This window comes from Lissotriton helveticus, chromosome 7 (assembly GCF_964261635.1).
Source record: "Lissotriton helveticus chromosome 7, aLisHel1.1, whole genome shotgun sequence".
NCBI lineage: Eukaryota > Metazoa > Chordata > Amphibia > Caudata > Salamandridae > Lissotriton > Lissotriton helveticus.
Genome location: NC_136068.1, coordinates 1,796,347,661 through 1,796,362,853, shown reverse-complemented (window position 1 = coordinate 1,796,362,853; position 15,193 = coordinate 1,796,347,661).

Genomic DNA, 15,193 nt, shown 5'->3' with positions numbered 1-15,193 from the left:
CTCCCTCCCCGCTCCCGCTTCCCGCCACCGCCATTAGCCCCGCCCCTTTTTCTTCTGTACCCTCCCCGCTCCCGCCTCCCAGCTGCTCCGCCCACCCGCGCACTTCGCCTTAAATGGCGACCGTGCGAACGCGCAGCGTTGACGCGCAGCGGGCGCGCCGATTGTGCGCCGAAGGCGCGCCAAAGGTAAGCCCGTCTGCGCCCGTCCGCGCCTGGACCGCGCCCAGTGCCAGGACCCCTGGACCTCGACGATCCCGACCGACCCGCAGGACGTACTCCGCCGCCACCCTCAGCGCACTCAACACCGGCCGACGCCCAGAGTGCCACCAAGCCACTCCACGACGCACCCACGGACCTTTCAGCTGCCACGCCTGCAAGTTCGCCTGCATCCGGACCTGCCTCACACCAGCACCCGCCAAATCGAACACCAGCAGCACACACCTCAAGTGCATCCTGCTCAACACCCGTTCCGTCCACAGACACGCCGTAGAACTCTGGAACCTCCTAGACGCCACAGCCCCTGACGTTGCCTTCCTCACAGAGACCTGGATGAACGCCTCTTCAGCTCCCGACATCGCCATCGCCATCCCAGAAGGCTACAAGATCGTCCGCAGGGACCGCAACGCCAACCAGATGGGAGGAGGCATCGCCATCATCCACAGGAACACCATCCGTCTCACGACCAGCACCGACAACACCCTGACCAGCGCCGAACACCTGCATTTCCAGATCCACACCAACCCGAACACCACCCTCAGAGGCACCCTGATCTACCGACCCCCCGGACCACGCACACATTTCAGCGAGGACATCGCCGACTTCGTCAGCCCGCATGCCCTCCCCTCCGCTGACTACATCCTCCTGGGAGACCTCAACTTCCATCTGGAAAACAACAACGACCGCAACTCCAGCACCCTGCTCGCCAACCTCGCCAACCTGGGACTCAAGCAACTGGTGTCCACCCCCACCCACCGCGCCGGACACACACTCGACGCAGTCTTCTCCTCCAGCAAAGACGTCAGCTTCAGCCACGCCACTGAGCTTCAATGGACGGACCACAGCTGCGTCCACTTCACCTTCAAGAGAACGACGACCCACCACCACCAGCAACAGACCGCCCGCAGAAGCTGGAACAAGATCACAGCAGACCAGCTCGCCACGTCCCTGAGCCAGCACCCTCCTGCCAGCTCAGCAGACCCCAGCCAGGCCGCCAACAACCTCACGAAGTGGATCAGCATCTGCGCGGACGAGCTCGCCCCTCTGAGGACCCCGCCTAGCAGACCCGGCAGCAAGAAGGCCCCATGGTTCACCGACGAACTCAAGAGCTCCAAGAAGAACTGCCGAGCCCTCGAGAAAGTCTGGAGAAGGGAACCGACACCGGACAACAGGACCTCCTTCAAACTTGCCACCCGGAAACACCACCAGCTGATCCGCGCCGCCAAGAAAACAGCTTTCAAGGACCGGCTGGACAACAACGCACACAACTGCAAGGAACTCTTCAACATCGTGAAAGAGCTTTCCAACCCCAGCGCAGGAAACAACGACATCACCCCATCGCAAGACCTCTGCAACTCCCTCGCTTCATACTTCCACAACAAGATCGCCGACATACACAACAGCTTCAACAACCAACCAACGCACACCATGACCGAACAACCACCCCCCACCACCACCCTCCACGCCTGGACCCCGATCAGCACCGAAGACACCATCCGCACGATGAACTCCATCCACTCCGGATCACCGACCGACCCCTGCCCTCACCACGTCTTCAACAAGGCCGACGCTGTCATCGCACCCCACCTGCGAGACATCATCAACACATCCTTCGACACCGCCACCTTCCCCGAGAGCTGGAAGCACGCCGAACTCAGCGCTCTTCTCAAAAAACCCACAGCGGACCCCTCCGAACTCAAGAATTACCGCCCCATCTCGCTCCTCCCGTTTCCAGCCAAAGTCATCGAGAAGATCGTCAACAAGCAGATGGCCGCCTTCCTCGAGACGAACGGATCCCTCGACCCCTCACAGTCCGGCTTCAGAGCCAACCACAGCACCGAGACCGCCCTCATCGCCGCCACCGATGACATCCGAGCCCTGATGGACAATGGAGAAACAGCGGCCCTCATCCTCCTAGACCTCTCCGCGGCATTCGACACGGTCTGCCACCGCACCCTAGTACGGCGCCTCAGCAACATCGGCATCCAGGACAAGGCGCTGGAATGGATCATCTCCTTCCTCGACGGAAGAACACAGAGAGTCCGCCTACCACCATACAAGTCAGAGGCCTCCGAAGTCATCTGCGGCGTCCCCCAAGGATCATCCCTGAGCCCCACCCTCTTCAACGTCTACATGAGCCCCCTCGCGGCCATCGTACGCAAACACAACCTCAGCATAATCTCCTACGCCGACGACACCCAGCTGATCCTCTCCCTGACCAACGACCCCGCCGCCGCCAGAGCCAACCTGCACGAAGGGATGAAAGAGGTAGCCGAGTGGATGACGACCAGCCGCCTGAAACTGAACTCGGACAAGACGGAGGTCCTCATCCTGGGCTCCTCACCCTCCGCCTGGGACGACTCCTGGTGGCCCCCCGCCCTGGGCACCGCACCCAAACCGACTGACCATGCACGAAACCTGGGCGTCATCCTGGACTCCTCCCTCTCCATGACCAGGCAAGTCAACAACGTCTCCTCGGCGTGCTTCAACATCCTACGCATGCTACGGAAGATCTTCTGGTGGATCCCCACCGAGACCAGGAAGACCGTCACCCAGGCCCTCGTCACCAGCCGACTGGACTACGGCAACGCCCTCTACGCCGGTACCACCGCCAAGCTCCAGAAGAGACTCCAGCGCTTCCAGAACGCCTCAGCCAGACTCATCCTCGACATCCCACGAACCAGTCACATCTCCGGACATCTGAAAGACCTTCACTGGCTCCCCGTCAACAAAAGAATCACCTTCCGCCTCCTCACCCACGCACACAAAGCCCTACACGACCAAGGCCCGAGCTACCTCAACAGCCGAGTCAACTTCTACGCTCCCAAACGCCACCTCCGATCAGCCAACCACGCCCTCGCCGCCGTCCCCCGCATCCGAAGAGCGACTACAGGAGGAAGGTCCTTCTCCTACCTGGCCGCCAAGACCTGGAACTCCCTCCCGACCGACCTGCGCCTGACCCAAGACCACCTCTCCTTCAGGAAGAAGCTGAAGACCTGGCTGTTCGAGCAGTAGCGGCACCGCCCCCCCCCCCCCAGCGCCTTGAGACCCTACGGGTATGTAGCGCGCTTTATAAGTGTCAATGATTGATTGATTGATTACCCTGCCACACTTATGGCGGCCAAAGCGGTACAAAAGGGGGTGGTGATGGACAGAGCATCTGAACCAATCAAACCCTCACACCCAGTCAAAAGATCTGGGTTTGATCCATCACCGTTCTTTAGCCCACTCTGCCACCCCAGTTCAGACATGGCTATATGCAAATCAGTCTGACCCTGTGCCTCATGGGAACAGTCCAGCCGAACTGCCAAGCCATGCCTTCCTTGGACCGGAAACAAGCTTCCGAGGACCGGTTTCTGGCATTACAGCCGTCTTCAGCCCGGCTTTCTTGATTCCAGTGGCAAAGTGAGCAAGGGACTCACGTCTGAGCATACCCTGCCACACTTATGGCGGCCAAAACTGTACAAAAGGGGGTGGTGATGGACAGAGCATCTGAACCAATCAAACACTCACACCCAGTCAAAAGATCTGGGTTTGATCCATCACCGTTCTTTAGCCCACTCTGCCACGTCAGTTCAGACATGGCTATATGCAAATCAGTCTAACCCTGTGCCTCATCGGAACAGTCCAGCCCGAACTGCCAAGCCATGCCTTCCCTGGACCGGAAACAAGCTTCCGCGGACCGGTTTCTGGCATTACAGCCGTCTTCAGCCCGGCTTGCTTGATTCCAGTGGCAAAGTGAGCAAGGGACTCACGTCTGAGCATACCCTGCCACACTTATGGCGGCCTAAGCGGTACAAAAGGGGGTGGTGATGGACAGAGCATCTGAACCAATCAAACACTCACACCCAGTCAAAAGATCAGGGTTTGATCAATTACCGTTCTTTAGCCCACTCTGCCACCCCAGTTCAGACATGGCTATATGCAAATCAGTCTGACCCTGTGCCTCATGGGAACAGTCCAGCCCGAACTGCCAAGCCATGCCTTCCTTGGACAGGAAACAAGCTTCCGAGGACCGGTTTCTGGCATTACAACCGTCTTCAGCCCGGCTTGCTTGATTCCAGTGGCAAAGTGAGCAAGGGACTCACGTCTGAGCATACCCTGCCACACTTATGGCGGCCAAAGCGGTACAAAAGGGGGTAGTGATGGACAGAGCATCTGAACCAATCAAACACTCACACGCAGTCAAAAGATCTGGGTTTGATCCATCACCGTTCTTTAGCCCACTCTGCCAACCCAGTTCAGACATGGCTATATGCAAATCATTCTGACCCTGTGCCTCATGGGAACAGTCCAGCCCGAACTGCCAAAGCATGCCTTCCCTGGACCGGAAACAAGCTTCCGAGGACCGGTTTCTGGCATTACAGCCGTCTTCAGCCCGGCTTGCTTGATTCCAGTGGCAAAGTGAGCAAGGGACTCACGTCTGAGCATACCCTGCCACACTTATGGCGGCCAAAGCGGTACAAAAGGGGGTAGTGATGGACAGAGCATCTGAACCAATCAAACACTCACACCCAGTCAAAAGATCTGGGTTTGATCCATCACCGTTCTTTAGCCCACTCTGCCACCCCAGTTCAGACATGGCTATATGCAAATCAGTCTGACCCTGTGCCTCATGGGAACAGTCCAGACCGAACTGCCAAGCCATGTCTTCCCTGGGCCTGAAACAAGCTTCCGAGGACCGGTTTCTGGCATTACAGCTGTCTTCAGCCCGGCTTGCTTGATTCCAGTGGCAAAGTGAGCAAGGGACTCACGTCTGAGCATACCCTGCCACACTTATGGCGGCCAAAGCGGTACAAAAGGGGGTGGTGATGGACAGAGCATCTGAACCAATCAAACACTCACACCCAGTCAAAAGATCTGGGTTTGATCCATCACCGTTCTTTAGCCCACTCTGCCACCCCAGTTCAGACATGGCTATATGCAAATCAGTCTAACCCTGTGCCTCATCGGTACAGTCCAGCCCGAACTGCCAAGCCATGCCTTCCCTGGACCGGAAACAAGCTTCCGAGGACCGGTTTCTGGCATTACAGCCGTCTTCAGCCCGGCTTGCTTGATTCCAGTGGCAAAGTGAGCAAGGGACTCACGTCTGAGCATACCCTGCCACACTTATGGCGGCCAAAGCGGTACAAAAGGGGGTGGTGATGGACAGAGCATCTGAACCAATCAAACCCTCACACCCAGTCAAAAGATCTGGGTTTGATCCATCACCGTTCTTTAGCCCACTCTGCCACCCCAGTTCAGACATGGCTATATGCAAATCAGTCTGACCGTGTGTCTCATGGGAACAGTCCAGCCCGAACTGCCAAGCCATGCCTTCCTTGGACCGGAAACAAGCTTCCGAGGACCGGTTTCTGGCATTACAGCCGTCTTCAGCCCGGCTTGCTTGATTCCAGTGGCAAAGTGAGCAAGGGACTCACGTCTGAGCATACCCTGCCACACTTATGGCGGCCAAAGCGGTACAAAAGGGGGTGGTGATGGACAGAGCATCTGAACCAATCAAACGCTCACACCCAGTCAAAAGATCTGGGTTTGATCCATCACCGTTCTTTAGCCCACTCTGCCACCCCAGTTCAGACATGGCTATATGCAAATCAGTCTGACCCTGTGCCTCATGGGAACAGTCCAGCCCGAACTGCCAAGCCATGCCTTCCCTGGACCGGAAACAAGCTTCCGAGGACCGGTTTCTGGCATTACAGCCGTCTTCAGCCCGGCTTTCTTGATTCCAGTGGCAAAGTGAGCAAGGGACTCACGTCTGAGCATACCCTGCCACACTTATGGCGGCCAAAACTGTACAAAAGGGGGTGGTGATGGACAGAGCATCTGAACCAATCAAACACTCACACCCAGTCAAAAGATCTGGGTTTGATCCATCACCGTTCTTTAGCCCACTCTGCCCCCCCAGTTCAGACATGGCTATATACAAATCAGTCTAACCCTGTGCCTCATCGGAACAGTCCAGCCTGAACTGCCAAGCCATGCCTTCCCTGGACCGGAAACAAGCTTCCGAGGACCGGTTACTGGCATTACAGCCGTCTTCAGCCCGGCTTGCTTGATTCCAGTGGCAAAGTGAGCAAGGGACTCACGTCTGAGCATACCCTGCCACACTTATGGCGGTCTAAGCGGTACAAAAGGGGGTGGTGATGGACAGAGCATCTGAACCAATCAAACACTCACACCCAGTCAAAAGATCTGGGTTTGATCCATCACCGTTCTTTAGCCCACTCTGCCACCCCTGTTCAGACATGGCTATATGCAAATCATTCTGACCCTGTGCCTCATGGGAACAGTCCAGCCCGAACTGCCAAAGCATGCCGTCCCTGGACCGGAAACAAGCTTCCGAGGACCGGTTTCTGGCATTACAGCCGTCTTCAGCCCGGCTTGCTTGATTCCAGTGGCAAAGTGAGCAATGGACTCACGTCTGAGCATACCCTGCCACACTTATGTCGGCCAAAGCTGTACAAAAGGGGGTGGTGATGGACAGAGCATCTGAACCAATCAAACACTCACACCCAGTCAAAATATCTGGGTTTGATCCATCACTGTTCTTTAGCCCACTCTGCCACCCCAGTTCAGACATGGCTATATGCAAATCAGTCTGACCCTGTGCCTCATGGGAACAGTCCAGCCCGAACGGCCAAGCCATGTCTTCCTTGGACCGGAAACAAGCTTCCGAGGACCGGTTTCTGGCATTACAGCCGTCTTCAGCCCGGCTTGCTTGATTCCAGTGGCAAAGTGAGCAAGGGACTCACGTCTGAGCATACCCTGCCACACTTATGGCGGCCAAAGCGGTACAAAAGGGGGTGGTGATGGACAGAGCATCTGAACCAATCAAACACTCACACCCAGTCAAAAGATCTGGGTTTGATCCATCACCGTTCTTTACCCCACTCTGCCACCCCAGTTCAGACATGGCTATATGCAAATCAGTCTGACCCTGTGCCTCATGGGAACAGTCCAGCCCGAACTGCCAAGCCATGCCTTCCCTGGACCGGAAACAAGCTTCCGAGGACCGGTTTCTGGCATTACAGCCATCTTCAGCCCGGCTTGCTTGATTCCAATGGCAAAGTGAGCAAGGGACTCACGTCTGAGCATACCCTGCCACAATTATGGCGGCCAAAGTGGTACAAAAGGGGGTGGTGATGGACAGAGCATCTGAACCAATCAAACACTCACACCCAGTCAAAATATCTGGGTTTGATCCATCACTGTTCTTTAGCCCACTCTGCCACCCCAGTTCAGACATGGCTATATGCAAATCAGTCTGACCCTGTGCCTCATGGGAACAGTCCAGCCCGAACGGCCAAGCCATGTCTTCCTTGGACCGGAAACAAGCTTCCGAGGACCGGTTTCTGGCATTACAGCCGTCTTCAGCCCGGCTTGCTTGATTCCAGTGGCAAAGTGAGCAAGGGACTCACGTCTGAGCATACCCTGCCACACTTATGGCGGCCAAAGCGGTACAAAAGGGGGTGGTGATGGACAGAGCATCTGAACCAATCAAACACTCACACCCAGTCAAAAGATCTGGGTTTGATCCATCACCGTTCTTTACCCCACTCTGCCACCCCAGTTCAGACATGGCTATATGCAAATCAGTCTGACCCTGTGCCTCATGGGAACAGTCCAGCCCGAACTGCCAAGCCATGCCTTCCCTGGACCGGAAACAAGCTTCCGAGGACCGGTTTCTGGCATTACAGCCATCTTCAGCCCGGCTTGCTTGATTCCAATGGCAAAGTGAGCAAGGGACTCACGTCTGAGCATACCCTGCCACACTTATGGCGGCCAAAGTGGTACAAAAGGGGGTGGTGATGGACAGAGCATCTGAACCAATCAAACACTCACACCCAGTCAAAAGATCTGGGTTTGATCCATCACCGTTCTTTAGCCCACTCTGCCACCCCAGTTCAGACATGGCTATATGCAAATCAGTCTGACCCTGTGCCTCATGGGAACAGTCCAGCCCGAACTGCCAAGCCATGCCTTCCTTGGACCGGAAACAAGCTTCCGAGGACCGGTTTCTGGCATTACAGCCGTCTTGAGCCCGGCTTGCTTGATTCCAGTGGCAAAGTGAGCAAGGGACTCACGTCTGAGCATACCCTGCCACACTTATGGTGGCCAAAGCGGTACAAAAGGGGGTGGTGATGGACAGAGCATCTGAACCAATCAAACGCTCACACCCAGTCAAAAGTTCTGGGTTTGATCCATCACCGTTCTTTAGCCCACTCTGCCACCCCAGTTCAGACATGGCTATATGCAAATCAGTCTGACCCTGTGCCTCATGGTAACAGTCCAGCCCGAACTGCCAAGCCATGCCTTCCCTGGACCGGAAACAAGCTTCCGAGGACCGGTTTCTGGCATTACAGCCGTCTTCAGCCCGGCTTTCTTGATTCCAGTGGCAAAGTGAGCAAGGGACTCACATCTGAGCATACCCTGCCACACTTATGGTGGCCAAAACTGTACAAAAGGGGGTGGTGATGGACAGAGCATCTGAACCAATCAAACGCTCACACCCAGTCAAAAGTTCTGGGTTTGATCCATCACCGTTCTTTAGCCTACTCTGCCACCCCAGTTGAGACATGGCTATATGCAAATCAGTCTGACCCTGTGCCTCATGGGAACAGTCCAGCCCGAACTGCCAAGCCATGCCTTCCTTGGACCGGAAACAAGCTTCTGAGGACCGGTTTCTGGCATTACAGCCGTCTTCAGCCCGGCTTGCTTGATTCCAGTGGCAAAGTGAGCAAGGGACTCACGTCTGAGCATACCCTGCCACACTTATGGCGGCCAAAGCGGTACAAAAGGGGGTGGTGATGGACAGAGCATCTGAACCAATCAAACGCTCACACCCAGTCAAAAGTTCTGGGTTTGATCCATCACCGTTCTTTAGCCCACTCTGCCACCCCAGTTCACACATGGCTATATGCAAATCAGTCTAACCCTGTGCCTCATCGGAACAGTCCAGCCCGAACTGCCAAGCCATGCCTTCCCTGGACCGGAAACAAGCTTCCGAGGACCGGTTTCTGGCATTACAGCCGTCTTTAGCACGGCTTGCTTGATTCCAGTGGCAAAGTGAGCAAGGGACTCACATCTGAGCATACCCTGCCACACTTATGGCGGCCTAAGCGGTACAAAAGGGGGTGGTGATGGACAGAGCATCTGAACCAATCAAACACTCACACCCAGTCAAAAGATCAGGGTTTGATCCATCACCGTTCTTTAGCCCACTCTGCCACCCCAGTTCAGACATGGCTATATGCAAATCAGTCTGACCCTGTGCCTCATGGGAACAGTCCAGCCCGAACTGCCAAGCCATGCCTTCCTTGGACCGGAAACAAGCTTCCGAGGACCAGTTTCTGGCATTACAGCCGTCTTCAGCCCGGCTTGCTTGATTCCAGTGGCAAAGTGAGCAAGGGACTCACGTCTGAGCATACCCTGACACACTTATGGCGGCCAAAGCGGTACAAAAGGGGGTGGTGATGGACAGAGCATCTGAACCAATCAAACACTCACACCCAGTCAAAAGATCTGGGTTTGATCCATCACCGTTCTTTAGCCCACTCTGCCACCCCAGTTCAGACATGGCTATATGCAAATCATTCTGACCCTGTGCCTCATGGGAACAGTCCAGCCCGAACTGCCAAAGCATGCCTTCCCTGGACCGGAAACAAGCTTCCGAGGACCGGTTTCTGGCATTACAGCCGTCTTCAGCCCGGCTTGCTTGATTCCTGTGGCAAAGTGAGCAAGGGACTCACGTCTGAGCATACCCTGCCACACTTATGGCGGCCAAAGCGGTACAAAAGGGGGTGGTGATGGACAGGGCATCTGAACCAATCAAACACTCACACCCAGTCAAAAGATCTGGGTTTGATCCATCACCGTTCTTTAGCCCACTCTGCCACCCCAGTTCAGACATGGCTATATGCAAATCAGTCTGACGCTGTGCCTCATGGGAACAGTCCAGCCCGAACTGCCAAGCCATGCCTTCCCTGGACCGGAAACAAGCTTCCGAGGACCGGTTTCTGGCATTACAGCCGTCTTCAGCCCGGCTTGCTTGATTCCAGTGGCAAAGTGAGCAAGGGACTCACGTCTGAGCATACCCTGCCACACTTATGGCGGCCAAAGCGGTACAAAAGGGGGTGGTGATGGACAGGGCATCTGAACCAATCAAACACTCACACCCAGTCAAAAGATCTGGGTTTGATCCATCACCGTTCTTTAGCCCACTCTGCCACCCCAGTTCAGACATGGCTATATGCAAATCAGTCTGACCCTGTGCCTCATGGGAACAGTCCAGCCCAAACTGCCAAGCCATGCCTTCCCTGGACCGGAAACAAGCTTCCGAGGACCGGTTTCTGGAATTTCAGCCGTCTTCAGCCCGGCTTGCTTGATTCCAGTGGCAAAGTGAGCAAGGGACTCACGTCTGAGCATACCCTGCCACACTTATGGCGGCCAAAGCGGTACAAAAGAGGTGGTGATGGACAGAGCATCTGAACCAATCAAACACTCACACCCAATCAAAAGATCTGGGTTTGATCCATCACCGTTCTTTAGCCCACTCTGCCACCCCAGTTCAGACATGGCTATATGCAAATCAGTCTGACCCTGTGCCTCATGGGAACAGTCCAGCCCGAACTGCCAAGCCACGCCTTCCCTGGACCGGAAACAAGCTTCCGAGGACTGGTTTCCGGCATTAAAGCCGTCTTCAGCCCGGCTTGCCTGATTCCAGTGGCAAAGTGAGCAAGGGACTCACGTCTGAGCATACCCTGCCACACTTATGGCAGCCAAAGCAGTACAAAAGGGGGTGGTGATGGACAGAGCATCTGAACCAATCAAACACTCACACCCAGTCAAAAGATCTGGGTTTGATCCATCACCGCTCTTTAGCCCACTCTGCCACCCCAGTTCAGACATGGCTATATGCAAATCAGTTTGACCCTGTGCCTCATGGGAACAGTCCAGCCCGAACTGCCAAGCCACGCCTTCCCTGGACCGGAAACAAGCTTCCGAGGACTGGTTTCTGGCATTAAAGCCGTCTTCAGCCCGGCTTGCCTGATTCCAGTGGCAAAGTGAGCAAGGGACTCACGTCTGAGCATACCCTGCCACACTTATGGCGGCCAAAGCAGTACAAAAGGGGGTGGTGATGGACAGAGCATCTGAACCAATCAAACACTCACACCCAGTCAAAAGATCTGGGTTTGATCCATCACCGTTCTTTAGCCCACTCTGCCACACCAGTTCAGACATGGCTATATGCAAATCAGTCTGACCTTGTGCCTCATGGGAACAGTCCAGCCCGAACGGCCAAGCCATGCCTTCCCTGGACCGGAAACAAGCTTCCGAGGACCGGTTTCTGGCATTACAGCCGTCTTCAGCCCGGCTTGCTTGATTCCAGTGGCAAAGTGAGCAAGGGACTCACGTCTGAGCATACCCTGCCACACTTATGGCGGCCAAAGCGGTACAAAAGGGGGTGGTGATGGACAGAGCATCTGAACCAATCAAACCCTCACACCCAGTCAAAAGATCTGGGTTTGATTCATCACCGTTCTTTAGCCCACTCTGCCACCCCAGTTCAGACATGGCTATATGCACATCAGTCTGACCGTGTGCCTCATGGGAACAGTCCAGCCCGAACTGCCAAGCCATGCCTTCCTTGGACCGGAAACAAGCTTCCGAGGACCGGTTTCTGGCATTACAGCCGTCTTCAGCCCGGCTTGCTTGATTCCAGTGGGAAAGTGAGCAAGGGACTCACGTCTGAGCATACCCTGCCACACTTATGGCGGCCAAAACTGTACAAAAGGGGGTGGTGATGGACAGAGCATCTGAACCAATCAAACACTCACACCCAGTCAAAAGATCTGGGTTTGATCCATCACCGTTGTAGGAAGGTGGATATCTGACTATGGTTACCCCAAAACTTTTTGCCTGGTGTTTAGCTGGTTTTTGACATAGTTGGGCTGGGATCCTGCTATTCAGGGCCCCAGGCTAATTGCTCTCTCCTTAAAATGGACTCCATGTACCTTAGGTACATACACAATTGGAACTGGTTCACCTTATTGGCCCCTGTAACAGTGTACCCAGGTACCCAGGGCATAGGTGCTTCCAAGGCCTACCAGGGGCTGCAGCATGTATTGTGCCACCCCTGGCCTGGCCTCCATATTTGACACAACTGGCTGATCACTCAGCTGGGGTAAGTCGGTGTAACCACCCCTTACTTAGGTGTAGTATGCCTATACCTAACCTAAAATGGACACATATGTTCCTATCAGCCACTCCTATGGAAGGCCTCATCAATCCTGGAGGCAGAGTGCTTGGAAATATGTGAGATGGTGCTCTGGCATGAGCTGAGCCTGTCTGCAGCTTTCGGAACCATGTCCTTTAGCTGTTCCATGATATTGCCATACCATATACTCTTAAGTGCATTATAATCCTCGCGGTTAAATGCTATCTTAGGTTTGGCTTTATCAAAACATGTCGAGTAAGGTGTCATACGAATTGGAATACTACCCCTTCACCAGTTCTGGTGACGGGGTAGCATTCCACCCTTCTAGAGGGACACGACATGTACCTAGCCTGAACCCCGGTTAAAGTTAAACAGAGCCTTAGCATCTCAAAATGGATGCTGCCACCACAGACACAAGTCTGACCTCCTGCTGCTGGGAGTCCTTCCAGCGAGGGCAGCTTGGACAAAGGGTTTCCTGCCTGGGGAGGTGCTAGCACCACTCCAGACAGGATTTTGTGTATTGGGTAGGACAGGGCTGAAAAGAATCAGACATGCCTGGGGCACACAAGGTGTCCCTGTGCATAGGCCAGTTCAAACCGGTGCTGGGGCTTTCCAGCCCCAGTCCTGGCGCGAAACTGGACAAAGGAAAGGGGGTGTAACCACCCCCCTTCCTGGTTCCACCCAGAGGAGGGACCTAGTAGGTGATCCGGCCCCCCAGATTCGAATAAGAGTGGGAGCTGTGTCCTGAGACTTCAAATCATCCTGAATCAACTTGAAATACAGAAGAAGACTGGACTTCGACATTCTGCTGCACAGAAGACGGAAGAGAATCTCCCTTGTGGCCAAGGAGTGACCACCCTGTGAACACAGGCACCAACCAGCAACTCGACGTCTGCTTTGCTGCCGCCTCCCGCCGGAGCCCGAGCCCAGAGCCTGACAAGACCCAGACTCCCAGACTTCTCACAGCCCGATCCACAGTCCCTGCAAAGAAGGGACCCGTGAAGGCACCGAGAGACGTGGGACCGGACATCTTGGAAGACCCCCGAAACGCTGACTGCGCAGCATCAGAGGCACCCTCGATGCTGTGCTTTGGGGTTTGAGAAGCCTTAACCTCGAGCAGCCCTTGCACTGAAGATCAGCCCCCCAGCATCTCCACGATCTGCGTGGGGCCCTTTTGCATTGTGCCACTCGAGGCGCCTAACCGTCCACTTGCCACGCGGCTAGTGGCCATCTTGGCGACGAAACCTACAACTTTCACTGCGGGTCTGGTTGCTCCAGACTTGCCCTTGCTCCTGTAAAAAGGAGCCCCTGCTCTGACCTTGCTGTTCCGAGTAACAAGCCTTTTTCGATTCCTGCGTGGCTTGCATTAGCCAAGGCCTGTTTGCTTCTATCAAGTTGCCGACACCGCCAACAGCGAGAAGCCTGCGTGGGACAGCTCATGACCGACTCCTGGACGTCTTCGACCCCTTGTGTCCACGTGGCTGCTGAGAGAAGCTACACCTCGACGCCTGTTTGCACCCAACATCGCCTGGTTCCACTCTGGTTCCACGGTAGTCACTGGCTAGTGACTTTGAACATTGTCCCCTCTGCTTTCAGGTCTTCACCTCTTCAGATCCACCCTTGGATCCACCGGAACTCTTCACATCGAGCCGCCTGCAGCATCTTCAGCTCCAAGCACCATCGACCTGCGTGACGAAACCCGACACTACTTCGACCCTATGCACCCGCTTCCTGTGGGTGAGGTAACTCAGCTCTGCCGGTGTTCCCACACTGGTACACACCTCTAGTGTCTGTGTCTCAAGTTTCAGCTTTCTAGGTCACTCGGAAGGTTCCTTCCTAACTAACTTTGTACTTTTTACGCACCATTGACATTGCATTGGTAAAGCGTGCACTTTCCGCACTGCTCCCGAGTCCTGCGGGCCTTTCCCGACTTCTTCACTGCTAGTCCCGAACAGCTCCAGCGATTCCCCAGGCCCTAGGCCTCTTCACTTTCCCCATAGTGGTTCTTATACCACTATTTTAGTATATGGTTTAGGTGGCCCCTAGGGCTCATCCATATTGTGCAACTTTTGTGTATTTAAACTGTGTTTTGTTTTAACGCATTTGCTTCTGTGCTCATAAAGAGTATCAGGGATATTTGTAGTAATAAATCTATATATATTTTCAATATATATCTGTGTGGTGTCCTTTCATTTGGTATTTAAGGGATTGTGTATGGTAAAACAGCTTGCTTCACATGCCTTTACAGAGTTTAGCCTAAGACTGCTTAGTCCATGCTACCCCTAGGATAGCTTGTCTATAAGGTTGACTTTACAACCTGCACCATAAGGGTTGCTTGGCATGATACAAGGTGATCACTAGAACTAGTGAGCATCATATATCAGGCCAACTTCTCACATTGGTGAGCAGCGGATTGGGATTTGAGCTTGCTGTTGTTTTACCATTACAATCTTTGAAAATATCATTTGAAAGATCATACAGGTACCTGATAGGTACACTAAAAGAAGACTAGATATACTTAAGTTCTATTGAACTTAGTTGTTTTAGAGGATAGGGAGTAGCACACCCTGACTACAACTACTAGATAGGTTTTGTAGGAAAACACCAGTGTAGGTAGATTGCAACACATCCACCACACTAGAGCAATGTCTGGAGCAGAGGGATCCACTGGACCCATCTCTGTTGAGAGTGACCCTCCAAGGGCACCATCCAAATTTGCTACCTTTCCATTTAAGGAACTGAGGCAACTGTGTTCCATGAG